This window comes from Xyrauchen texanus, chromosome 8 (assembly GCF_025860055.1).
Source record: "Xyrauchen texanus isolate HMW12.3.18 chromosome 8, RBS_HiC_50CHRs, whole genome shotgun sequence".
In the NCBI taxonomy this organism is placed as follows: Eukaryota; Metazoa; Chordata; class Actinopteri; order Cypriniformes; family Catostomidae; genus Xyrauchen; species Xyrauchen texanus.
In genome coordinates, this window is record NC_068283.1 from 31792667 (window position 1) to 31818292 (window position 25626).

A 25626-nucleotide genomic window follows, 5' to 3' on the forward strand; every position below is an offset into this window, starting at 1 on the left:
ACTTATATTTAAGATACATTCTCTTAAAGCAAGATTAAATATCTTATATGTTGCTTCTCAAGTAAATGTATCTTGTTTTAAGGATTTTTAGACATTTTTAAATGGAAAACAAAAACACTTGATAACAATAGGATTTTTTGCAGTTAATTTTTTACTGCATTAAACGTAATAAAAGCATTTTTCCCTTTAATTCAGTGAAAGTGTTACGATTCCCTGTTGTCTGCCCCGCGTTTCACATGTCACTGTCATGCACTACATTTCCCATAGTTCCCTGCCCTCACTACTGCCAGCATTCACTCATTGTTTTCACCTGATTGTCGTTTGTGATCATCCTGTGTATATAAACCCTGTTTCTTCTCCACTCCGTGTCGATCGTTGAATGTTGATGTTCCTATGTTTGCTCCATTACCTGTCTTGCCGTGTTTTCTTCCTGCCGTGTTTCCCTAGTTCCGTGTTCCTCCGTTGTGTTCATGTTTTAGTTTCAGTTTTGTCCCCCGTGGATGTTTTCTTTTGTTCCTGCTTGTTTTGTGTTTTTACTCATTTCAGTTAATAAAGAACCCGCATTTAGATCCCACTCCTTGTCTGCCCTTGTCTGCATTCATAACAGAAAGTCATTTAGAGATAATTTTAAAAGATGATTTTGTCCTCTTTATTGTTAGTAAGCACATTTAATACAACCTTTTAAGTCAGGACACAAGCTGAATAATCGGTTAAGAGCTAATGATTAATCGTTGTAATAATCACAGAATAATTGTTCTAATAATCATTAGATTAATCGATTATCAAAGTAAGTGCTTTAATATTAGAACTATTAGTTTTAAATTTAAATTCAAAGTGTTTTAATATTAAAACTCTTGGCCTTCTGATGTCCTTGTTAATGTTCTGTTCATTATGTGGAGCAAGTACAGCTTCACCACAAAATTATAACAAAAATAATAGCACACTGCATAAGAGAAAGTCATGTAAATGACAGTCCAACCACAACATTCACAAGTTCAGATCAAAAATTAGTTTTAGTTTCATTAGTATGAAAACGAATACTGAAACAAAAAACTTCAGTTCAATTGTTGCCATCATTTTTTAAAGTTAAAATTTCAGTGGTGTGCCTGGTGCCAATTGAAAAAAAAACATTTTCATCATATTTATGATTTAAACATACTTTTTTAAATATCTATTTTGACATCCAAATGTTTGTGGAACATATGTAATGTCAAAACAGCAGCAGCGCAATTGTATTGCCCATCATCTCAAATGGCAGAAAGTAGTACAAGTACAAATGAACAGGGTTGTTTATCCATCTGTGTACCCTCAATGCCACCAGCGCAAAAGCAATTCAGAGCACATGTCACTGCTATTAGTGACTATAATGATACCTCCAAACCCTGAGAGATGTTCCATTTCACTGAAACTGCTGAATTGCTGATGCATACTGAAACTGCACATGTCAGCAATAATTCACTACAGCATTTAGCAGATACAGTATCATTCACTATAGCATCAAAGAATAATGTAAATTAAAAGCCTATATATGCATAAGTTCCTCCAACTGTGACCATTGGATCCGTTCACTATATGTATCAACAGTGGCCTGTAGGCATTACCTGGAAAAACACACATACACACAAGAGATTATGCTGACCTTTAGACGACCTTCACATGTACCAAAATAAGGACCCATAGGAAATGATTGTAACAAGGGCCCAAAGGACGTGATCCCATGTATACAAATCCTGTCAAACTTTTCATGCTTATGCAATTAGGCCAAAAAGGATCTCCAAGATTATCCTTCACCTCTCTCTCTCTCTCTCTCTCTCTCTCTCTCTCACACATACACACTCGCACACACTTGCACACAGTTTCCGTATGTGTGTGGTAACAAGAACCCATGAGGGTGAAGTTCCAGAGAGGAGGTAGAGAGGCTTAATTAAGACTAATGAACAATGTTGTCTGGTCCCCTGCCTGAGAGCAGAACACAGTTAAGGATAGTTCACCCCAAAAATCACTCGCCCTCAAGTTTTTTTCAAACCCCATTTTACTTTCTTCTGTGAAATACTCAATGAAATGTTAATATCAGTCACCATTAAATTTCATTGCATCTTTACTCCATAAAATGAAAGTGCACGGTGACTGAGGCTGTCAATTTGCTAAACATCTCCTTTTGTGTTTCCCTGTAAAAACTCACCCTACACTCTCAAACTATTTACAGATATTTGTATATAGTATATATATGAATATTTTGCAATTACCCTTATATATAGGCTATTAATTCTGTACTTATAATCGACAACTTTAAATCAACAGTTTTATATTTTTTTCCATTGTTTTTAATTCAATTACTTCATTCACAATGCATTATGGGATTATAGTTTATTCTGGCAAGAAACGTGTAGACAGTCTAGCACCCTAGTTATATTTAAGTTGTGATTCACCTGGGAGCTGGTTGGTTTGGTTCATGGCTTAGAAAATTTTTAAATAAAGGATTTGAAATGCCTATGGGAAAAAATGTGCTTGAATGTATTTTAGTCTTTTAAAGCGAAATGTATCATTTTTGAGTCTTTAGCCACATGAAAAACAATTGCTTGAATAAGAATTGTTTTTCAAGCACGTTTCTATCCACACATCTGCCACTGTTCGGAAAATCCTGCCCTAAAATCAGACTCGGACACGTCGGACTCCTCAAACAAACAGAACAAGGTTTTGAAAACGCTACAGAACCACAATGTTTAAACGGCTGGGGAAGTCAGTGTTTACCTCTGTATGCATGTTTTACTGAGATAGTAGACAATTACACACTTTTACAAAAGTTGTATAATTTTTGTTTATAGTATTCTACGAAGGTTTTTTTGGTCAGTGTTTCATAAAGAGGGTGTAAATTCCTGACAGAATATTTTTTAGTTGTGAATGAGGTGCATTATTTATCATCCTGAGCTTCATTTTATTGAATTAAGGAAGCCATCTAGGCAGAAGTGTTGGTCTCCTTTACCATTAAAATTACACAAACTCAACATCTATATTTAGGTAAAACAATCATAATTTCTTTTTTCTAGTAAGACCTTTGATATTAGGGCAAAAATCATATTCTTGATAATAATTTTTGTATTGCTTTCCTGTAAAAATATCAAAAAAATCTTTAAAACAAGATCAATTTGATTGATCTTGTTTTAGAAACAACACTGCATAAGATATTTATGTTTTTCAGAGAATGTATTTTTAACATGTGTATTTTGTCTCACTGCTTAGAGATTTTATAGTCAAAACAAGTGAAAAAAAAAATCAACCAGTGCTGAAGAAGTAATCCAAAGTATTTAAAATACAATACTGACCTTGAGTAATCAAGCAAAATACGTAACAAAATGTTTTTGAGTTTGCTTCAGTGGTTTGTAACAGCTCACCAGGGCGAAATTTTAGAAAAACTTTGAACCAGCTGCTTAACACCATTGGTCCATGTCATCGGTAGGTGTGACCTGGAGCTGCACTTAATTTGAGCCCTATGTTGTTCAGTCGGTTAACATCAGTCAACAAGTACACACTGGTGCAAACGTATCTTTTTCTGTATGATTGTTTGTGTATTGACCTAGACATTTTCCAAGAACGTGTCATGTGATTTTTTTTTAATGTTTATTAATCTACAAAATGAATCAAATCTACTAAAAAAATCATACGTGCCTATGCTGCCTACTCATGTGCTGTATTCTGCCCCTTAATACTCTTTTATCCACCCTCCTTTGCAGTTGTATCAGTGTCATCATAAATTACAATAACGCATATTCTGACTGCATATAGCACGTTAGCGCATTAGCGCCATGATTCCAAAATATAAAGATGACAAATTACACATATCTACTGCATATATATTACTTAAAATCAGCATCAAGAGGTTAAATTAGCTTATTTTACTGTATGAGTTCAACCTGGTCTCATAGAATGAATTTTACCCTAAATAAATCTTTGCAAACTGAATTTTACGGGCCTCTTTCTACGTTTCACTGCAGTTTCCTGGTGAAATGAACACTAGAGGTGCTACAACAACTGTGCATTTTATTCATTGTCACACAAATCATGAGTACACTTGCTGATGATGACTTTATTAAAAACATATTTTTCACTCTATTACTCACCCCCACTTTCTTTAATGTATGGTTTGAAAAAAAGTAGAAAGTAGGGCTGGGCAATATGGCAAAAAAAAATCTATTTTTTTCAAACTTATAGACGATTCGATTTTTTTTAAACTTTTATAAGTACTCCAACATGATTCAAATTGCATGTTTTTTTTTAGAATGCAAGGCAACCTGGTTACAGAAATCCAAGTACTTTTCATTATAGGAAACAAAGGTGTGCAAGAAAAATGTGCAAATGCAAATGTAAATGTAAAATACATGGATATTTTCCATATATATATCCATTTGATTTGAAATGAAGCGCTTATAACTGTCATTTATCTAACACTTTTATGGGTAAAAAGAAAGGAGACCGTTCATCAATATGCGGTCTTAAGCCGGTGTATACCTGCATGATGGACGAAGCTGAGCTACAATAGCACGGTGTACAATCATGCATGGATAGCAGAGCACAATTTGACTTCAAAGACAACGCCCACATCAGTGTTCCACATGAAAAGCATATTTAGTGCTCAATGTCAAATTAATGTAATAAGGTTGCTTCATCGCTTGACAGAAAGGCGTACGGATGTGGCTGACATGAGAGTATTAAATATCAATATTTACGCATTGTATCGACAACATTGGATCATTGGTCATTGGTTCGATGCATCGATCCAGATCGATGGATCGTTACACCCCTATTTGTTAACCAGTCACGTTCATTTGGAGTGCCACACACGTGCAGTTGATCAGATCATTATGCATTTTAATGTCACATTAGTTAAGGTTTTACATATAGTCTTAAGCATCCTTAAAGAGATAATTCACCCAAAAATGAAAATACTCTCATGATTTACTTACACTTATGCATCACAGATATGTATTTATTTCTTCTGCAGAACACAAATTAAGATATTCACAAGAATATTTCAGCTCTGTAGGTCCATACAATCTAAGTTAATGGGTGCCAACATTTTGAAACTCTAAAAGCCACATAAAGGGGGCATAAAAGTAATCCATATGACTACAGTGGTTAATTCCATGTGTTCAGACATGATATGATAGCTGTGGGTGAGAAACAGATCAATATTTAAGTCATTTTTTGTCATAAATTCTCCCTGCAAATAAGGGGGTGATATGCACGAAGGATGTGAATCACCAAAAACAGAAGAAGAAGAAGAATGAGAAAGTGAAAGTGGAGATTGACTGAGCAGGGAGGAGAATTTATAGTAAACAAAGGACTTAAATATTGATCTCTTTCTCATCCACACCTATCAAATCACTTCTAAAGACCTGGATTTAACCACCAGAGTCATCTGGAGTACTTTTTGCCCTTATGTGGATTTTGGAACTTCAAAACTTTGGCACCCATTCACTTACATTGTATGGACTTAAGGAGCTGAGAAATTCTCCTAAAGTCATACACATCTGGGATGGCATGAGGGTGACTAAATGATGAGTTCATTTTTGGGTGAAGTAGTCCTTTAAATGCACCTCTAAATCCCTCCCCCAGTGGTGTGGCCAGTGTCTACATGTTCTCAAACAGAATGTCGTTGCTCGACTGTTTCAAACTTCTTTTTTGCTCTCGAGCAAAGAATAAAGAAGAACTTCACCAGGAGTGTGCCATGGCCTTAAGGTTGCCTTGTTTTTTCGCAGATAGATGCAAACCTCCTCCACAGAACCACAAATAAGCATCATTTCAAAGCAAGAGGTGAAGAGGTTTTCCTCCCTGCACAGCCATAGAGAAATATGTCACTCAAGCTCCCAATTACACTAACATTGCAGAAACCATTTCTTTTCCAGAAAATAAATTCAGAAAAGGGACAGAGCTCTATGATTGTTTCTATGATTTAGCACCACATGCATAAATGTAACCTGTTTAACCCTTTATATAAATAATAAAAGTTCACATCAAATGTCACATCAAAAACTGCCATAAAAATATTATATATTAATATTATTTTCCACTTTCAATTTCTTTCTAACCAACATCAGTCCTGATCATAACTACCAAATATTCATTCATTTTCACAATCACACAAAACACACTCTGACCTCTATACCTACACAACCACACAATTTTAGCTGCATAATTTTTCAATTGGCCTGCAGTGCTCTATAGTACAGCAAACAGAAAATAGGAAAAAAGCATGTATTTGCTCCATAGGCTAAACATGATAAAAAAATCTGGTGGAAAAAATATTTTAAAAAATCATTTTGAACCCAGGGCTCCGGAATGAAAGCAAAATATCATAGAATTCATGCTTTAATGGCACCGGGATCAAATATTGCAATTTTAATGGGTTTCAATGGGGACATTACTGCCCTGAAGGTCCTGAGTGTAACAATTGTGTTCACAGTGTACTATAGATTAAATATCATAATTCCCCCCAAAATACACACCTTTGGCTAAATTTATGCCATTGGCATTAACAGACAAAATGATTAAAAAAATTAATAAGACAAACATTTTCCGAAGTTCGCACAAGAGTTAAGCCAAGGGTCCTTACCATTTTAATTAAATCACAGAACTGTTGTGTCCTCTATCACAGGTCAAACCTTGTATTTAATTATAGCATCTATTTTACAAAGCCTCAGTGTTTGGATTCAATCATAAATCAATATTTTTCTTCACTTTGCTTCATTCTATTCTCCTCATATAAACACACAAGCATTTTCAGCAATACACTTTAACCTTTAGAAGTCTGTCATGTGTCGGGGGTCAAATAGCAGCTGATTCTCAGTTACCATCACTGTCTACTATCGTCACCAGATCACATATCCACATGCACGCGCACACACACACACACACACACTCCAGATTTTATCAGCAGATCTTACACGTAAGTATTTACGAAGGTCGTTTCATATCTGCTGGCTTATCCAGTCTGAATATTTTAGTAATGTCAGTGACTGTGTCGAATAAACAACAAACAGCACCAGTGTTAATTCAAACCACCTCTGAGCATTACTTACTGGAGCAGAATATTACCAATCCGTGTTCCTATAGCACAACTGGACCCAGCAACACAAAGGACTTAGCTTTGATTCCAAGGGAACACACATAGTGAATAAGTATAAATGCTCCTTGAATACACTTTAAGTTACTTTGGATAAAATTCTATGCCTAATGCATAAACGTAAATGTAATTTAAAAATGCAATCCTATGATCATGAGCATTAACATCAGTTCAGCATGAAATTGTTTGTTCGTGAACTTCCTGTAACAGAAAGCACTGAGGAAGGTTTTAGTGTGGCATTTCTTCACTACAAGAGAAGTTCGCCCTAAACGGTTCTCTACTGTTATGGAGTAAACAGCAAGACTAGTTGCTATGGTGTTTGAGGAATTAATTAATAGCATGACCTGTCTGGTCCACTGATGCATGCAACATAAAATAAGGGCCACTGAAAACCGTCAAGACCTCTGGCTTTTGTGTGTGTGTCATACTATTTAGTGTATACACACACCTACACAAGCAATTAATTTACCCCATTACCTGACAAATATATATATATATATATATATATATATATATATATATATATATATATATATATATATATGTGTGTGTGTGTGCTAAAAGATTCCTATTGATTGTGTCACCCTTGTTTCAAAGGGAATATCCCAGGTTAAGTATTTTTTTGTTCATTTATTTTCAAGCAGCAGATGCTTTACATGAAGGTTTCTAGCCATAGGCTAATTTGCAGCCCAAGTCCCTGGTTAGGCTTTTTAAAAATAAAAAATACAATTTAAATATTAAAAGAAAACTAAAAAGCAAACAACAACAACAAAAGGCTGAGACAGTACAGCCACCAGTGTTCACAAACCTGGTTTTGTTTAAACTATATGTGTATTTATTTATTTATTTATTTTTTGTGTGTATTTTTAGTTCAACTGGTATTTTGTTCCAAAGCAGTGTAACAGAAAATGTGGATTGTCCAAATTTAGTTTTTCTTATGTACTCTGTGGTTCTGATTTGTTACCCCTCTTGAAGTGATCCCCTTACTATGTTGTTTTGTTATTAGTTGGCATATGAATTCTAGAGCAAGATTGTTTACACATTTAAAAATTTATAACATTTTCAAAAACTAAGTAATTGTTTTTGTAAGATGATGCTATTTTATTGATTTCTTGTCCAAGTAAAAGTTCAACTCTATCGACTGCATCTGTGGCATGCTGTCAAATGCAGTCTATGAGCCCTATTTTAAGAGCACTATGGCATAAGTAGTGCTATGCGATATGTCATACTCAAAAATTCAGTGGGCATGGCCATGAAGTTATGATATTTTTGTGCAAGCAAGCAAGTCTAGTGGGTTGGTGAAATAGCATGAGCAAAGTGTAAATATGTTTGGTCAAGAGCAATTTAATTCAGAGGTTCTTCAGTTAATGTGCCACCTGCGTCCTGTTATATATTTAATTACCTGTCAAGCAACATTGATATAAATGAAGACCGCCCGTTCATAAGAATTTGGTAGTGTAAATGGGATGTATGCAATGCATCAGCCTAGAAGAATAGAAATTTGGACCATCTTTGTCTTACGTTCTTGTAAGGCATATATCTATGACAGTGGCACGCTCCTTACATATGCATGGGAAATATGCTTGACTGCTCATTAGGACTAATTTGATGTAGACTATGTTAAGAACTTACAAAGAATTTACAAAGAATGTAAGTATAATTAATAATAATGATCTACTGACACAAATCATGGTTAGTATTAAAGGGTCATGGAACCACAAACACATTCTTTGAGATGTGAACAGATATGTACAGGTTGTACATCACTGAAAATAATGATGGCACTCATTATGTTTATTGTTAAGGGGAAAGTGATTATTCTTTCATTATATTGAGCCATTTAGTTTTTTTGGTTTCAAAATGAATGTTGAAGCTAAGTCACAAAAATTAGGTAAATGCGTAAATTCCGAGTTATACTTGGTAGAACATCACGCATTTACGTTACCAGAGTCTGAGCGTTCTTCCACCATCACAGCGCTGCCTCATGCATGAGCTCACATTGCAGCAACAGCGGAGAATTCAAACTCATGGACGTAAATGCTGTTCTACATGCGCAAGACTTCAACAGCACAACAGACATGAGAGCAGACTAAACACCGTGGTCAAATCGAAGTCACTCCACAAAACGGACCGTAGTCTATAACCAGACCAGCACTAAAATGTAGAAATATTTCAGATTTTGCACTTTTAAGTCACTAATAGAATGTAAGCAAATTTGTGACATTAACTTTGTCAACTCCTTTGTACAAACGGTAAAATGTCCTTGTTTCCACTTAAGCACACAAAGTGCGCTTTGGAACATTGTCAATTCATGCTGGGATAATATGCATCATTGTGGTGTCCATGCTAGCCCGAGCATACAAAAAGGGGAACATGACAAATACTTAGAAATTCAGAAATTCATGTACATTTTCAATAAAACCTTTTCCTCAAACTGTTGTGCTGATAATACCATTTGTAATTAAAACTTTTGCATCAAAATAGAAAATTGCAAAATAGAAGCGTTTTGAACCCCCTTGGACATGTATGATATAACACACCAGAGTCCTATATCCTTATTGGCAATTCTCCACCCTCCCTTCACTGTGCCAAGACTCCTTCAATTTAAAGTTAGAGAGCTAGAGTCTCACCCACCAATTAAAAATGTAACTCTATGTATTATGCAGTGTCAGAGTGGTTCTATACCAAAGAACTCCAGAGACAAGTGCAAACACAACCATACAAACACTCACACATACTGTACCCATGCTCATCAGTTGAATGTGCTGTCCACTACAAAGTTCCTGTGTTTTGTGAGCCCATATCATTCGTTCCGCTGTAACAACTTCAGTGCTGCTCTTGCAGTGAGACATGAGATACTTAACAGTATTAAATCATTAATGTTTGATGCTGCAGGCACTCTTTCTACTTTCTTCTCATGCCTTAACATCATTTTTTTATTCACACTTTTAATCTAAATAAAGAGTGAGACCACCTCTCCACTCAGCTTAGCCCAGCTTCCAGCCAATCACAATTTATGCAGGAGGACATCAATGTGAGAGAGCTGATTGGCTGAGCCACGTGGTCACCAGCACCAACAAAGAATTTATACAGAACTGTAGTGTTGACCTGTTTACAGCAAGCAGTGAGACAGAGATAGATAATGAAAGAGAGAGAGAGAGAGAGAGAGAGAGAGAGAGAGAGAGGGGGAAAATATGTAGAAGGGGATTAAACAAAATGCTTTTCACGAGCTTGCGGAAAGAGGACTAAAAGGTCCCTTAAGCGGGCCATGTACAGTACAGCTATAACAGCAGCACCCAATCCAAAGGGAGCAGCTAATGGCACAATACACAATATAGTGTTCTCTGTAACAGTTTAACCAAAAATAAAAACAATAATCTACAGTATGAGTAAATTCTTATTCATACCCTTCTTTTGTTACAAAACCATACCACTTTCTTTATTTTGAGGAACACAAAAGGAGATGTTAGGGAGAATGTTAGACAGCCTCAGTCACCATTCACTTTTTCATTGCAAAAAGATACAATGAAAGTGAATAGTGACTGAGTTTTTCAGTCCTTAACACTCTGCCTACCATCTCCTTTTTCTGTTCCACAGAAGAAAGAAAGTCATACAGGTTTGGACATGGGGTGAGTAAATTATGACAGAATTAAAATTCTTGGGTGAACTTCTTTAATTTAGTGATTTACATTTATATTATCTTTGGAGCTTAGGCATCATTTATGGGTGGAATGTGTGGGACATGTCCCCGCTACTTTTTGGCTTGGCCGATTTTGTCCCCACCACTATAGAAATAGCTTTCATAAGTTAAGTGTCTAATGCAGGAGTTTTCATTTAGTTCGTATGTGTTATAATAAGTGGCCATCCTGCGCTGGGTAGTGTTAATTTGAATGTTATGATGAGAATTCGTTGCGGATGTTATAAGTGATGCTGGATGACAGGTGACAGCAATGTTCACTCGTGAACACAGAACTGAGCTCTACTCGCACCGCTGTTCCACAGCTTGTGCTCCTTTCCAGTTAAATTGCAAAGGAAAATGAAAACGTGTCGTGATTCATGATTTGCTTCCACTGATGTGCAGACGCAATCTTGGTTTATTAAAACAAAGTTATATTAGGGCAGATCAGAACCGGGAACTCCTTGTATTGGAGCTGAACATTTAACCACACAGTTGCCATGTTTATCAGTTTGCTGATCCATGCATTTTGCCACTGACACGAACAGTGGCTGGTACAGGGATAAAGTTATCAAAGTAATTATGTGAACTATTTATTGGAATTCTTGGATTGGCCATCAAGAATGACAATTTTTTTAAAACAGTTAAAGATTATATGAAATGATCTGTGCATAACCTAATTAATATTCATTAATTTCATGACATCACAATCAGCATAAAATTGTCCCCACCACTTTTTAAAACAAAGTGATACCATTTGGAGCTTTTAGAAATTACATTTCATGGCCAAGAGATATTGCTGTATGGTGCATTTCAGCAAATTTGCTAAATAAACTTTCAATTGACCTGACATACTTCTAAGCAAATGCACTAGTTAGGGCTAGTTTGTCCATAGCCTGGTGATACTCATTGTTTTATGAATATGATAATAAATTAAAGCTTTAAAAAGTCATGCATTGGTCTAATTAATTATTACTTTTCTGTCTGCACATTATATGCATTACAGGACATTTCTAAACAGAGCCAGTATCTCTGTTACTTTAGTAAAACTTTTCCCGGTCCCCAAGCAAGCACACACTCTTGGCAGAAACACTTCTAAGTTTCACATCTCTTTAAGTAGGGCATTGAATTTGCCATGAGGTAGCTCTGCCAAGACCGTGGTTGGTTATTTCATACATGTTTTACACTGCATCATATTAAAGTCTATGTGCTAAACATTCACCACCATTCAACTTTAATACCCACTCAGGGCCTGGACCGTTTCCATTTTGTACTTCAATATCTAAGTGGAGTAGCACAAACACAAAAGGAGAGAAGTGAAGAGATAATTAGAGGAGGTTAAGATTTTGTCACATAGTCATAACATTCAACCTGCATAACAACCTGCTGTTGGTGGCAGATTAGAAGACTAGCTACATGTCAGAGCAGCTAGCGCTAATCACTAAAGCATATGGATCTTTGTTGTGTGTGTACAGCTTTTACCATCATCCTCTGCACTGTTGTAAGGTTTGTCTTGCCGTAAATTAATCTCCTGAAGGCATTCCGCAATCCCTCTGTCAAAACGCCAAAATGCATGACCTTAATTAGAGGGTTGTGCCACAGACCTCCCCCAAGAACAGTGGATCTCATTTACTAACCTTGTGTACGCACATATCACATATTTGTGCATAACTGAATGCTTTCATACAGAATTTATAAATCATGAAAAAGTTTTCACATTTTACAAGGAAATTTAGAACCAATTAAACCATAAGTAAGCAAAAACACTGCGTGTGTTAAACTGAAATGTTATATGGACAGTACATACTTTATATATACACTGCCAGCAAAAAGTTTGGAATAATGTACAGATTTTGCAGTTTTAAAAGGAAATTGGTACTTTAAATGAACAAAGTGGTATTCAACTGATCACAAAGTTTAGTCAGGACATTACTGATGTAAAAAACAGCACCATTACTATTTGAAAAAAGTCATTTTTTATTAAATCTAGACAGGCCCCATTTCAAGCAGCCATCACTACAACACCATACCAATGAGTAATCATGCTAAATTGCTAATTTGATACAAGAAAATCACTTTGCATTATATCAAACACAGTTGAAAGATATTTGGTTTGTTAAATAAAGCTTAACATTGTCTTTGTGTTTGTTTTTGAGTTGTCACAGTATGACTGGCATGTCTTAAGGTCAATATTAGGTCAAAAATGAAGGTCAATATAAGGTCAATATTAGGCTTTCTCTAGAAACTCGCCGGTCAATAATTGTTAAGCTATACAATGCTTGAAATTGCCAAAAAACTGAAGATATAAACAGTTTATATACAGTATAATCTCCTGAAGGAACATTTAGTGTTATGTTCCTCATTTTGTATTTTGGATAAAAGTGTCTGCTAAATGACTAAATGTAAAATGTAAAATGTGCCTTTTCCTCAAAGCGCTTGGATTACAAAAACTATGCTGAATAGAAAAGATAAATTGTTGTTTTTAATAGTGGTTTCATAGTGGATATGGCAGGTCGACTATTACTTTGGACATTTAAAAAAAAAAACTTTTAACCTGTTTTTATTCACTTTCCTTAAACATTTGTAAAAAGTTTATAGAATATTGCATTATACATTTTTGCTGATATCCCTTACCTCTAATATTATTTTTAGAAATGGAATGAATAAAAGACCCTGCAATAAGTCTTATTACAGAGTAGAAAATTGGCTGGGTTGGTAATCCGTCCCTGCTTACCGTGGCACTGCCCTCATTCACACCCACTCTGCATTGTCCACCACCACCACCCACCCATCCTTGTGTTACTCACTCACTCACTGTTTAGGGATGCTGGTCTCTCCCTCAGTTTCTGATAGAGGGTGATATCATAGGAAGAGTCTGATTATTTTCTTGCTGACTTCAGACCTAGAAATTTGCTAATTGCAAGCTTTAGTAATTCCAGCAGGCTGCAATATAATTGCTTTATAAGTAGGGTATCGTTAGGATTTTATCAATACTATTACTCTGATAGATACTCCTTTTCGTTTTTTTTATCAATTATTAAATAATTGATATAAAATTATACCAAAACATTATAAAAGAACCATAATGTCGGATTTTATCAATACTACGGTCTTTAATAATTTAGCATCTGGACCCATTTAATACCGGGTTTTGGTACCCATCCCTACTTACATGGGCATATATATCTAATCTAGTTAAGTGAACATGCTAATGTTATCTAAAGGTTAAGCAAGCTAGCTGCAGTTTTATTTGCTAGTCTACACTAGCTCCTCGCTTCTGCCACGTTCAGCTTCGCCTGTCACACCTAGTGCTTCATGCTTGGCAAGAAATTTGGCCATCGCCTCTCTTCTACTTTCGTTCATTTTTGCTCTCTGTTTGCTTCCTTTTCTTTTTTGTGCTCCTGATTTTAGCCTTTGGCCAAAGCAGTCAGTCTCGCTTTGCACAATGCACATCGTGTGTGTTCCACACATCTGATTGGCCAGGTGTTTCGACCGAACCATTTTAACAATAACAGCAGGGGGATGGGGTATTAATGATAAAAATGTGTTTTAATGATAAAAATTTATTTATCATGTAAATACATATACATTCTATTTCCGGTGATACAAGTCAGTAAGTAAATTGTTGCACTTGGTCCCATTAAGGGTCAACTATAGACCTTTGCATGGGCCCCCCTGGGCCTTGGGCCCGGGGTCATCTGTACCCTTTGACCCCCCCCTGATGGCGATCCTGTGTGTACCTATTTGTTGTTTATGACAATTATTCTAAACTCTGAGCTGTCGTGGGTGTACAGGTTTTCCACACCATCGGTCAAGCTGTGTGGAGTGTTTTTACATTTTCAATACTCTCAGATGAACAACTAAACATCTATCTCTTGCTGGCTATCTATTCTCTCTCTTTCTACATACATAACAGGCACTTCTTGGACCAGTAAGCCTGTAATAGGCTTAAGAATGACAGAAATCTCTCCTCACTGCTCTCTACTCTGGTTTTATGGCCTGCCTCTCTATCACTGATTTATTCTCAGCGATAAAAAGAGAGAAACAAACAGGCACAGCATGGTCGCCAGACAGCAGTCAGGAGAGAATTTACTCATTCGTTTCAAGTCAACTGGAACAGATCTACAATGTTGGCCACATACATGCACACTGATGCATACCGCATAACAGAACATGAACTGATAAAGATTGGCCAGGGGATGCATACATGAATGGATACATGGATGGAAGGGTAGACAGAGAGATAGATAATATATTGTTCTGTCTGGATGATTGGAAAATAAGCACATATTCAAAGTAGCTGCATCAGGTCATCTGCAGTTTAGGTAAACTGACCGCTTTTTGAACCTGATGGTCAGATAATCTAATCAGGCCTCTGCTCTGAACTTTGACATCTGCTGCCCACCACACACACACACACATCGGCTCCAGCATTCTCACTATGTGATGCTGTCCTCTTACAGTAAAATGCTTATGATTCACAACAAGATATGACGTATCAGATATTTTTATCTTTTTGAATCAAATATTTCAATATTTCAATCTGACATGGCAGTGAGGAAGCAAAGCAACTGCCTTCGGTTTCAGAAATAGCCTAAATCTCTATACATACTCGTTTTATATCATTTTAAATACCGAGCCATTTGTCAGCAGCACACACTGATTTCCACACAAATGCCTGATGTTTAGAAGCGTCATGCCTATTAAATTTTTTGAGTCAAATTTATTTTGATTAAAATTTCCCCAAAAAGATTTATCTGCAGCAGTCGCTCTATGAGGGTAAAAAATGCCAAGTTTTAACAAGCGTGAAGATTACAAAGTATTTAAGATTGAATTTGTTTGAATGAGTATGTAATTTCAATCCACATAAAATAAATGTCTTCACACCTACAGTTGTATATTGTTACATAAAACTAGCTACTTACTTTTACAATCTATCTTTAGTACATAAACAGTGCATTTGGGAAAATGCTAAATATTCATGAACTTGTGTGCTTTGAGAAAATACAAATCTTTCATCTTTTCCTTTGGACACAAATGTAAATAAAGAAATCTAGTAATATTACGGTAGACCAGCTGAAACTGCATACGCACACATAAAAAAAGATTAACAATTATTGGATACAATTATTACTATCCAGTTATGCAGTGCATACGACCAGTGAATAATAAAAAATAATACTGGTTGCCCACTAAAGCTAAGCAGGGTTGAGCCTGGCCAGTACCTGGATGGGAGACCTCCTGGGGAAAAACCAAGGTTGCTGCTGCAAGTGGTATTAGGGAGGCCAGCAGGGGGTGCTCACCCTACGGTCTGTGTGGGTCCTAATGCCCCAGTATAGTGACGGGGACACTATACTGTAAAAAAGGCACTGTCCTTCGGATGAGATGTTAAACCGAGGGCCTGACTCTCTGTGGTCATTAAAAATCCAAGGACACTTCTCGTAAAGAGTAGGGGTGTAACCCCGGTGTCCTGGCCAAATACCCCCCATTGGCCCCTATCTACCATGGCATCATATTAATCTCCATCCCTGAATTGGCTACATAACTATACTCTCTCCTCTCCACCAATAGCTGGAGTGTGGTGGGCGTTCTGGCGCACTATGGCTGCCGTCGCATCATCCAGGTGGATGCTGCACACTGGTGGTGGTTGAGGAGATTCCCCCTATACTATGTAAAGCGCTTTGAGTGCCTAGAAAAGCGCTATATAAATGCAAGGAATTATTATTATTATTATTAATACCTAGTCATTTCCCAAACCCAGTGGAATATTCCCGTCAGTGTTAGATGAAATGGCTATGTCAACATTTCCTCAGCTTTTGGGGCCAACAACCATATTTACTAAGTGTAACTCTTTTGAGATTTGAGTACATACAACATCAGACAGCAGCAGATCAAATGTCTGTATGATCAGGCAACTGAAGTCAAACCCTTTATCTTAACTCGAAACAGGCTTTAGCAATGGCTAATAACCATAGTGATAAAAATTGACAGAAAGCTAAATATCAAGACTTTGTGTCTTTAAGGATTTACTTTTAATTCTAAACAATTTGGCATAACAGGCTATTTAAAAATGTTTTTGCATTCCCTTCTCTGCCCAAACAGGAGTCATCTCCTTCTCAGAACACACAATGACCCTATTCCTGCCAAGATATAAAAAGTGTGTATAATAACAATGTATATGTGTGAGGGTTGACTGTGACTCTTTGCGTGCTGATGTATAGCATGAAAACAACTAGTCGTAACCTGCAATTCTGGCTCCTGTATTTTATGTAGTCACTTTGGTTATAGAATGCAGTTATCATTAATCATACCATTATTTAGCATTTAAAATTATTTAGTAATTATTCATACATACTGGGGTCAGTAATACAACATGTATAACACAACATCAATGTCACAAATATACCTAAAACATAATATCATCCAGACATGAACTATTCCTTTTGGCTTGTTATTGACCAACTGTTTTGACTCTGGGCTTGACATTAAGCATTGTCATGTGCTTGTCCTTAGGACAAGTAAATTGGGCATTCATTCATCAGAGTAAGAAAGTGATTTGTCTTAAGATAAAAAGGATGAAAGGGAGAAAAAAAGAAAAGCTTATATCGCCATAATTTATTAGTAAGGATCACATTAAGATCATATTGCAGAAAGACAGTGCCACAATTTTAGTATGTACGTCCCCTATCTCTACGTCTTAATCTGATCTCAATCGTCAGTTAGCCACTTATTTTCCAAGTTGAGAACATAGTCTAGCCTAGTCAATCAACTAGTCAGCCAAGTCGTATGCATTCCTCATACCGCACCCAACCAAATGTATCCTTCCAGGTAAGGAAGAATTTCCTCTACCTTTTAGATTGGTAACCTCTTTTTGATTAACGGTTCTATTTTGGGGTTTTGCCATTTTACTAGGTGCTAGGCCGGGCTGCAGAGGCTTGCAAAACATTGCTGCCAATGAGTAGATCGCTATGTAATTAGAAAATTAAGACTACGTGGCTCGCTGCCTGAGGTAATGTCAAATAGAATTCTGATTGGTCAAGCAAAGTGTTATTGTTGTCCCCAAACAACTGCTAGTTCTAACTTGCACATTGGAAAGACACCTCTAGCTTACACTATATACAGCCAGCAGTCTACACACTCAAAATTATTTTCAACAGCTGAATATTAACTTTGTGATAAGTGACACAGGACAAGGCTATATCACAAATATAACCAGTTATTTTCTCACTATTGACGTTCTATTCAGGCTACTTGTCTTGTCAGGCAAGTAAAATTCTCTTTCACTTGGCCCTGAAACAATCTACTTCTCCCAGACCAGTGGACAAGTGTTAATGTTGAGCCCTGTGACGACACCAACACAAATTAGCAGCTCTTGGTCAGAAGACATTTTTATTAATATTTTGCAGTGAGGACATTACATTGTTTTACATTTCTTTACAATAAATTCACACAAAGTATTCTCATCCTATTATCCCTTTGGCACGTGAATTTCTCCTGTACTGATGGATCCCCAGCATGAGTTCATTAATGAGTGGTGTAATGTTTTTTTTTAAATGTCACAATACACTTTACAGCAAAGCCTCTCTTCAAAGCTAATATCATCATTCATACAGGCAATAAATTCAATCATACAGAAGTTAAAAACATCGGTGGAACAAACTTCGACCTAGGGCCAAGAACCAACCAACACAAAGAACGCAAGGAAACATGACAAAGACACGCAAGTAATCTCCAATATTGTGCTCAAAGTGCTGGTGTATTAATTAAATCATTTGGGTAATCCGATAGCAAATCGATGTAGCCTCAAAGAAGGATAAATGGTTCTTAAGGTAACGGACTCCATAAAGTTCATTTTCACCTTACTGATCATTTATTTCACATTCTGTCACTCTTTTCACCAACCTGTGAACCTACCCTTATGTATATGTGTTAGATTAGATTTATGTTTAGAATAGTAATAAAGAAAGTCTGTGTTCAAAGACAACTTGACTGTGGTATATTTTGATAAATAATCTCATCCCTGTTTCTAAAAGATTTCGCTTCAAAGCTGTACCTAAATACCTGTGATGTTATTTTCAATAAGCCATGAGAATAATATCAATTCAATAAGTGAATTAATCATAATTCACTTATTAAAGCTAATTCCGTACAGACTAGGTGTATAAAACACATGATCATTTGTGCCCTGAAATGAAACTACAATCCCGAAATTCTTTCACAAACTCATGCACATATAAGTGGGAGAGTTTATTCGTAATAACATGCCAACAACATTGCATAAGTGATGCTTGATACATTTCTGAAGCAACAACTGTGCCATTAAAACCACTTAACTATAACCTGTGCAGGTTACGAGAAGAGAAGCTGACAGCTGCACTCTCATAGAATCAGATGCATATATATATATATGAGATATATTTTATAAATTATTTATTGATTAAATACATTTGTATAATATATAATTAGTCAAATTAATATTTTCCTACTGTACCTACCCCTGTATGATTCACAGCATAAGATAATTTAGATAATTTATTTTATATGTAAGCAAAAGGGACATTATAACTGAAATAAACTTATATCAATCAATATTGAATCCAATCATATCGAGAGCTTGTGAATCGGAATCGAATCGTGAAATCTGTATTAATACCCAACCCTACATTTGAGTGATTGCTAACAGGCTTTAGTCTAAAACGAACCACAGCAGTTTCTCTTTTTCTCATTTGATGCTCCGATGTCTATCCGAGCACTGCACTGAACAAGGCAAACAGTGGGTGGAGAGAGGTGGGGTAGTCAAGGTCAGTTGCAAGATCACATGAAACACAAAACAAACACAACTCACTGGATAATCTGTTAACCCCAGTAACAGACACAAACACTCAGGTTAAGGTAGGTAGATGAAGAGGCCAGCGAAGATGCACACACACACACACACACACACACACAGAGAGAGAGAGAGAGAGAGAGAGAGAGAGAGAGAGAGAGAGAGAGAGAGAGAGAAAGTGAAAGAGCATTTGAGACCTAGTTAAATATAGTTTTAGAGGAAATTAAAAAGTAGAACACACTGTTGAAATCTTATGATGTTGGTCAGTGCTAGGTATTCTGTTTAGCTGTTTAGTTTTTGGTGGCTCTGTGCCATTGCACAGTTTTCAACCGCTCACATTTTACACTAACATCCAACCCAATAAAATGTCAAACAAAGTTTAATGCTGCGTTACATGTTTGAATCCAGAAGAACTGTCATTTTCGGTTTCCAATGGGTGCTCACGAGTGCCCCCTTTGTGGCCGTTGCGCACCCTCAATGCACCCTTCTGCTGAGCCTGCACTGATGTGAACATTACAGTGGACTATTATCCAACAGTCCATGTGGCAAAAACTGTGAGGGCTGTCCGTTCGGGGCAGGGCGATTATGTAAACTCTTCAAACATAAATAAATCACTTATTACACATATTTAAAGAGCGCATATTATGCTAATTTACAGGTTGATAATTTTATTTTGGGTTTCTACTTGAATAAAAATGTTTTCTCATACTGTACATTTATTTTCCCCGCTCTTCATACTCTCTGATTTACCTCCCGTCTCTTTAAAGCCCCCCTTTCCGAAAAGCCCAGTCTGCTATGATTGGTCAGTTTTCCTAATCTGTTGTGATTGGTCAACCCCATAGAGCGTGTGTCGGAAATGTAACGGTCCTTACCATAACTGAGTTACAGACGTAAAATGACAGTTTGTAAAAATAAATACATCTCCACAATTGATCACTATTCATGATAGTAAGAACGACAAACAATCTGCATAATTCATCATAATTGTAGGTAAACGTGGGCCCGCAGCTGATTAGCAAAACTATTTCAACACAATAACATAAGCTAACAGGTTAGCAGGGGCCTACATCTGTACACTGGGTGTACACCGTTGCTACAACACAAAACTCCATATTTGAACACTTGGTAGCAGATAAACCAACAAATAATCAAGCAAACTTACAAATTGTGATCCTGAAGTGCCAGATTGTCCTAACAAAGTAGGAACTGCACCATCTTTCAGGGGTAACAGACTTGAAAATCCAGCATTGGTTGTGGATGTACTGCTGAGGAACAGTGGTAAAAATACATTTTAACTACTGATACTTCAATTCGTCTACCTTTGGAAGTCCAAACAAAGAGGTTTTGCTTTTGCAGTGAAGAAAACAGCATCTTCTCGACATGTCGACAACACTAACCCAACTCATCTTGACCTCGGCTATAACTGTGTTTGTTTGAGGGTGGGCCAAAGTAGCCCTCAGGCAGACTTTATGCAAATGTGTTACATAGTGACATGTAGATACTATACGGAAGAAATGGCTGGACTACAAACCAGCCATTTCATGTAGTTCTTGAGCAATGTTGTCTGTGGGAGACAATAAATCGCTTTTGCGTGGAATTTGTGCTTTGTAACTTTGCAGACCTTTTACATGCACAAAGAGCTGTTACATACTAAAGGACATGTAAAACCTCAAAAAGCATAGTTGGGCCTCTTTAAAGCATCCAGAATGAACCTGTGCATGTGAGGCTTTCCTTAGAGAGTCCTTTAATGATAAAACATATGGTACTAGCTTCCATGAATTTCAAATGGAATCTACATCTTAAAGCTGAAGTGTGTAACTTTTTCTGTGTTAAAATACTTTCGCCTATCCCAGCTTAAAGAGATAGTTCACCCAAAAATGAAAATTTTCTCATGATTTACTTACACTTATGCCATCTTACATATGCAGAACTTTATTTCTTCTGCAGAACACAAATTAACATATTTAGAAGAATATCTCAGCTCTGTAGGTCCTCACAATGGAAGTAAATTGGTGCCAAAATTTTGAAGCTCCAAAATCTACATAAAGCAAGCATAAAAGTAATCCATATGACTCCAGTAGGTGTGGGTAAGAAACAGATCAATATTTAAATAATTTTTAAAATAAATTCTCCACCCCGGCTGTAGGGGGCAATATGCATGCAGACTGTGAATCCCCAAAAACACAAGAAGAATGAGAAAGTGAATGTGGAGATTGTGAGACTGCGCAGGGAGGAGAATTTTAGTGGGAAAAAAAAGACATTAATACTGATCTATTTCTTATCTACTCCTATTATATCGCTACTGAAGACATGGATTTTTCTACTAGAGTCATCTGGAGAACTTATGTTGCCCTTATGTGGATTTTGGATCTTCAAAATGTTGTCACCCATTCTCTTGCATTGTATGGACCTACAGAGTTTAAATATTCTTCTAAAAATATTCATTTGTGTTTGCAGATGAAAGATTGTCATATACTGTACATCTGGGATGGCATGAGGGCGAGTAAATGATGAGAGAATTTACATTTTTGGGTGAACTATTCCTTTGATATGCAGAAACAACTATAAGTAAGCCATTAATAGGTAAATTGTCTCGAAAACTGTAAGCACTGTGTCTTTATGGCACTATGAAAAATGTCTCTGTTTTGAGTGACCCGCCCCAACAACGTTATTCAAACAATAGCCTGAGTTGCGGGTGGGACTATATCTTTGTTTGACCAATGGCATATTCAGAAAGCTGTTTTGAAAACAACTTTATTTTTGCAATTATATTACATACTTCAACTATAAGCTTTACCTTCTTTGGCCAATGCAATAAGTCAGGAAAAAGATGATAATATTACCTGATATTGTCCTGATCTTGCTGTACAGACTTTGAAACCCTCTCTCATTTCCAAGTGCTGGATAAAGCAGATCATTTAGATCCTTGGAAATGCCCAACAAAATATGTAGCCAACCACAGCACACAACAGATATATAGACTTTCTTTCAGCTCCCTCTGGCTTTCTATCTTTCGCTCTGTTTCAGTACACAGTGTGCTGGTCAACATGTTGAGTATATTCCCTGTGCAGCAATCATGTCCCAGTCAAACCTGTCCAATGCTGTGTCAACTCAGAGAAGAGGACATCAACCGCACAAACTTTGGCAGCATAGGTCATACAAGGTTGTATAGTCCAGCTAAAAAAATTTGCAGTGTGCCAACAGGACCAAATGTTCAAATTCACCTCCTGTTCACTTATTTAAGAAATGTGATATTTCAACAGACTTGAGGTTCTTACCAACAATCTATTAAATCATGAGCCTAATATTTTCTTTTATATTTTCAATATTGTATTTTCTTTCCCCATCTCTTTATGGAGTTTAATTTGACCACTATAGTGATGTCCTATCGCCAAAGTCTCGCTCCTAAACACTCTCCTCAGTGCAAGTGTTTGGCAGTTGATCGTCGTTGAGCACACTGCACGAGAGGTAACATGACATGCAAGTCAAAGTGCAGAAAGAAATATTAGTTTATATTTGCTGTGAAGGACAACTATGACTATCTGCACTCTCCTATTAATCAGAATTGTAATATTGTAGTGTAGAACAGAAAGTTATCAGCTGTGACCAAAATCACGTACTCTCACTGTTTGTACTGTATTTGATGATGTATGTACTTCTCCGCTGGTTAAACAGTGCGTTCTTAAAGGAATAGTTTGACCAAAAATGAAAATTCTCTCATTATTCACTTACTCTGATGCCATCCCAGATGTGTATGACTGTCTTTCTTCAGCAGAACACAAATTAAGATTTTCAGAAGATAGAGCTCTGTCAGGTCCTTATCGTGCAAGTAAACGGGCTAGCACTTTGACGGTCCAAAAGTCACATTTAGGGAGCATAAACCACACAACTCCAGTAAAATGAATGAATGTCTTCTGATGCAAATCGATACGTTTGTGTAAAAATATAAATTGATAATTAAAATGTTATTACCTTTTAAAAAGCGCTTCCTTCCAGCAACAAACAGCATCAGAGCACTTTAAGCTTTGCAAGTGCAGTGCTGAGCAGATTACTTGTGAATTGTAATCCAGTACTGATTGTAATCCGGTACTGATTACAAATTACATGACAAAAAATGCAATCGGTAACGTAATCTCATAGATACAATTTTCATAAAAAAATCGTACAAAGTTGTATCATAAATTGTACTTCTTTGTCTCATATACCTCTATAAAAACAGCTATTTTCCCGGCTTGTATAGTTGTGCACGTTCTTGAGTTGATCAACAGGCGATGTCTGTACCTAAAAGCTGATTGGCTCTTTTACCTGTAAGGCAGGGCTTAATTTCCACATCTTTTGACCATTGGGCACTAGAGCTCCTTGGTTGGGTTTTCCAATTTCTCCCATTCATTTTAATAGAAGTGCCCTTTCTCTGCTAATAGTCCCTGATTCCACAGAGTCACAAAATTGTGAAGTTTCATGCAATTGTGAATGTTGTCAAGTTTTATGTCAAGTTTCATGCAGTAGACTTCACTGCCTCAGCAGTAACCGTAAAGCGATGGGTTATACTGCTGCACATTTTACAGTTGAACTATTGTGAACCCTGATGGCAGGACCATTAGAGATGGCATCCACTAGATCCTTGGAAGCAATTAAGTTCAATGTGTGAGCTGCACACCATTGGTGCAATTTCATTCTTAAAAATGTAATTATCTCTATAGATCCAGTGGTTAAATGCTGAAGCAGACAGCTCCATCTTCACCTGGCTGGCAAGTAGCGAGTATCAGTTCTGAGTGCAATACACACAACCCTCCCCCTCTCTTCCAAAAACACATGGTCTAACCAAACGTATATCAGCGGTATGCTGATTTAGAGTGAAAAATTTAAAATTATGAAAAAAAAGAGATTGATTAGGATGATCAATAAATGATTAACAATTTACTCCTATTGACTTGTTAATATGTAATCATGTAATCAATAAAAAGTAACTGTAGTCTGATTACGAGTATTTTAAAATGTAATTTAATCCAATTACAAGTACTTGATTTTTTTAACTATCCAGTTAGTCCGAAATTCAGAATCTCGCCAGAAATAGTAGCTCAGCCGGGTATTTCTCAGTTGACGTTTTATGAATACTGAGGATTCGAACATACAGCCATGGCCAAAAGTATTGGCAGTGATATAAATTTTGTGTTTTGCAAAGTTTGCTGCTTCAGTATTTGTCTTTTTTTTCACATGTTTCTATGGTATACTGGAAAACAATGATAAGTCATAAGTTTGAAAGTCTTTTATTGGCAAAAATATTAAATATATGCAAAGAGTCAATATTTACAGTGTTCTTCATAACCTCTGCAATTTGCTCTGGCATGCTGGATATCAGCTTCTGGGCCAAATCCTGACTGATGGCGATCCATTCTTGCCTTATTAGTGTTCGGAGTTGATCACAATTTGTGGGCTTCTGCTTGTCCACTCACCTTTTGAGGGTTGACTACAGGTTCTCTATGGGATTAAGATCCGGGGAGTTGCCTGGCCATGGATCCAAAATTTCAATGTAATGATCTCCGAGCCACTTCATTATCACTCTTGCCTTGTGACATGGTGCTCCATCATGCTGGAAAATGCACGGATCATCACCAAATTGCTCCTGGATCGTTGTGAGAAGTTGATCTTGCAGGACGTTTTGATACTATACTTTATTCATGGCAGTGTTTTTGGGCAGAATTGTGAGAGAACCCACTCCCTTGGATGAAAAGCAACCCCACACATGGATGGTTTCAGGATACTTCACTGTTGGCATGACACAAGACTCATGGTAGCGTTCACCTTTTCTTCTCCGGACTATCGATTTTCCAAATCTCCCAAACAGTCGGAAGAGGGCTACATCAGAGAAAATAACGTTGCACCAGTCTTCTTCTGTCCAATCCTTGTTCTTCCTGCAGTCTGTCCTTGATGTTTTTACTGGAGAGAAGTGGCTTCTTTGCTGCCCTTCTTGACATCAGGCCATTGTCCAAAAGTCTTTGCCTC

The 25626-nt window shown here is 36.7% G+C and overlaps 1 protein-coding gene across 6 annotated transcripts in view; it reads right to left on the minus strand.

Annotated features, from left to right (window-relative positions):
• Nucleotides 1–25626, minus strand: part of LOC127648465 (signal transducer and activator of transcription 5B-like) — a 106302-nt gene that overhangs the window by 78287 nt on the left and 2389 nt on the right. The window contains exon 1 of one of the 6 annotated variants that reach the window (XM_052133153.1): nt 22467–22615. The exons of 4 other annotated variants lie outside the window; for them this stretch is intronic. The gene's annotated coding sequence lies outside the window, so the exon portion shown is untranslated. Of the gene's footprint in view, nt 1–1639; nt 1659–22466; nt 22616–25626 lie in introns of those variants that run through there. One more of the 6 variants, XM_052133157.1, reaches the window with a different exon arrangement.